A 3,524-nucleotide genomic window follows, 5' to 3' on the forward strand; every position below is an offset into this window, starting at 1 on the left:
AAGCATGCACGCAGTGGGGAGGAGACTGAGGACAACGTTGAACAGCTACACACTTTTTATCATTATCAAATGATGAAACACTCGTTGAACATTTTTGTCACACAGATGAGTAATCCACAAAGCTGCTGGATAATTGGTCAGCTCATTGTGTGTCTATGTAAAGCCCCTTGTTCGTTTGCAGCTGTGATACAGACCAGAGGAGCTTTGTGCAGAGAGCATTAGCATAGCATTTATGCTATGTTGGTGAGAGCACAGGTACTCAAACTGGACAGGTACTCATACAGGACAGGTACTCATACAGGACAGGTACTCATACAGGACAGGTACTCATAATGGACAGGTACTCATACAGGACAGGTACTCATACAGGACAGGTACTCATACAGGACAGGTACTCATACAGGACAGGTACTCATACAGGAAAGGTACTCATACAGGACAGGTACTCATAAAGGACAGGTACTCATACAGGACAGGTACTCATAATGGACAGGTACTCATAATGGACAGGTACTCATACAGGACAGGTACTCATAATGGACAGGACAGGTACTCATAATGGACAGGTACTCATAATGGACAGGTACTCATACAGGACAGGTACTCATACAGGACAGGTACTCATAATGGACAGGACAGGTACTCATACAGGACAGGTACTCATACAGGACAGGTACTCATACAGGACAGGTACTCATACAGGACAGGTACTCATACAGGACAGGTACTCATACAGGACAGGTACTCATAAAGGACAGGTACTCATAATGGACAGGTACTCATAATGTACAGCCACGCCACTCTACTAGGGTACGGAGGTTACGTTTCCCCATTGACCATCACTACAAATAGCTGACCGTTGGCCACATTCGACATTTGCTATTGCTGTTATTTGTTTGTTTCGATAAACCTTTGTTTGGGGTGTCATTATCAAAATAGTTAGCAGTCATCACCCTCAATGGCCTGCATTGTGGTTAAAAGATGATTGTATCCCACTGGAATCCCCACTTCTGTCACCCAGGCGTGTGAAAAGTGAGGATCTATTGGTAATAAATAGATTAATAGACCCTGTCACTGGGGAAACAGTATTTCTTGTGTGTGCTCTATTTTGGTTTGTTTGGTTGGGTTGTACTTTAACCCACCAACTGCCAAAGAATACCGTAACACTCACCACCTAGAGTACCAAGGGTTCTATGTGGCGTTTACCTAGCAACAATACTCTGATTGGCTACAAAATAAAGTTTAGTATTTTTTTTATTGTTGGTGAATAAAGTCACCCTTGGCACTCTACAATGTTGACAATTTGTGCAATTTTATTCACCCTCAGCACTAAATGAGTTAACTTGCATTTTTTAACACAAAAGAAGCTCAGCCCAGATGAATACAAGGAAATGTTATATCAAAACTGCCTCTTCTTCACGCTGCCTGCTCAACCAATCAAATTTCTAGAATGTTTCCCCCTTGTGACACTTTCACTTTCAAGTGTCTTTGAGTGTTTCGAAAAAAAACGCTGTACAAATAAGATGTCTCATTAATAAAACCTCAATGTATTAAAACCTGTATGCCAATTTCAGAAAACACACAGACGATATCGATCCACTTCACACATGAGACACTGAGACACACAGCACAGCATAATAATAATGGTTTGAGGGCTGAAGAGAGGAGAGATTCAGCAACACATCCCCACACATCCCCCTCAACATCAGGACAGTTCAGTCGCCTGCAGTGATCTGATTAGGGGTGCGAGGCTAGGTGTAAATTGAAAGGGACCCCCTCCTTTGCTAGTACGATTCTAAATTCTAGCTGTTTCTATTAGCACATACACACACACACACACACACACACACACACACTGACACACACACACACACACACACACTGAGACACTGAGACACACACACACACACACACACACACACACACACACACACACAGGGGACTGCTCATGGAGTACCAGGAAGATAAACAACACAGGAACCCTTGTTGTCATGGAGACCAAGCTAAGCCAATCATGAGACAGGATTTGTTCACATTGTTTAGAGAACCATTATACCTGTGTTCAGAAAGGTATCACACCGGGCCCCGCGGTGGCGCAGCGGTCTAAGCATCAGTCTCTGGTGCAAGCTGCCCACTGGGGACTGGGATCGAAACCCGGTCTCGCCAGACCCGGATATGGCCGGGGCCCACGGGGAGCAGCATATTGGACGGCCTGTAATGCATTCCTTGCATTACAATGAGCCCGTCCTCCGATTTCTACCTCCACCAGCCTCCCCTGGAATAAGCATAATTGTGCAATAGCACAAGACTCACCCGGAGGCCGGTGGAGACCTGATCGTTGTACTGTAAACCATTAGTGCAGCGTTGCGTACCAAATGTGGGTACTCTGCTTTTCCAAACACATGTACAGTTCTCTGTGAATATGAGGCTACAGGGAGAGAGTCAGAGACTCCGTGCACACCTCAGGGCTGAACCAAACCAGAGAGCGCCGCTTCAGACACACTTCCTCTCGCTTTGAACATCCCAGCCCTGTCACAACTATGGTGGATGCCTAACTAGGACAGCCCACTGCCCAGTGCAGCTCAGTTCAGCTTGGCTTAGCTTAGCTCTGTTTGGCACTGTAGCACGAACTAGGGTGAACTGAAGAGACTGTGACAGGATATGGCAGTTTTCTGAATTCCCAAAGCACTTCCTGCCTCAGGCCCCCTCCCTTTCACCTAATCACCTGAAGCTGTGATTGATGCTCACACCATTCCCAGCACCTGCAGGGGAGACGAGTAATCGGTAAAACTCGCTTTAGCCCTTTTTAGAGACGTTCCATTTCTGTTACGTAAGATTGCTGTCTTTGATTGACGTTAGATGTTATCTCTTAAATCGGGCCTGGCAGAATAAGAACATCACATCGGAACAGAACGCTTACGGAAAGGATCAGAGGTGTTAATGAAAGTGTGTCTGATAAGGAGAAGGATTCATAGGACAGTATTAAGAAGAGGTTTTAAACCCTGGCTGTGTTCAAACTAATCCATATATCTAGTGCATCATGGATGTTGAAATAATTACATTCGCCGGTTTGGTATGCAACCTGCGTCAGCCATATTCATATATCAGGATTGTCTGTAAAAGCTATTCACCACTGGAACCAACTGACCACTGCTTTCTAAAAAGAACTTCTGTTATTGTTCTATTTTATTTTTTTAACTGTTTTATGTTATATAATGTTATGTTATATAACGTTTATCTGTTATTATATAATGTTTTTGTTGTCAATATGTTCACCTGGCCAGGGACTGCAGACGGACATTACCTGGAGGCTAAATCATCTTTCCATCTTTTCTCAAGTGTGCTGTGGCTTTGTTGTTTTGTTATACTGCACTGTACATTGTCCCTGTTCAAATAGACATACTAGTAACACAGTGACTGACACCTCCCTCTTCTCACAGTATAACAAACCAGGGAACAGGTTAGCGGACACCCTCTTACAATTCAAACCACGTCATGCTGTGTGCTTGCGGTCTAGATAAATC

The sequence above is a fragment of the Nansenia antarctica genome, assembly GCF_963989245.1.
Source record: "Nansenia antarctica genome assembly, chromosome: 1".
Classification (NCBI taxonomy): domain Eukaryota; kingdom Metazoa; phylum Chordata; class Actinopteri; order Argentiniformes; family Microstomatidae; genus Nansenia; species Nansenia antarctica.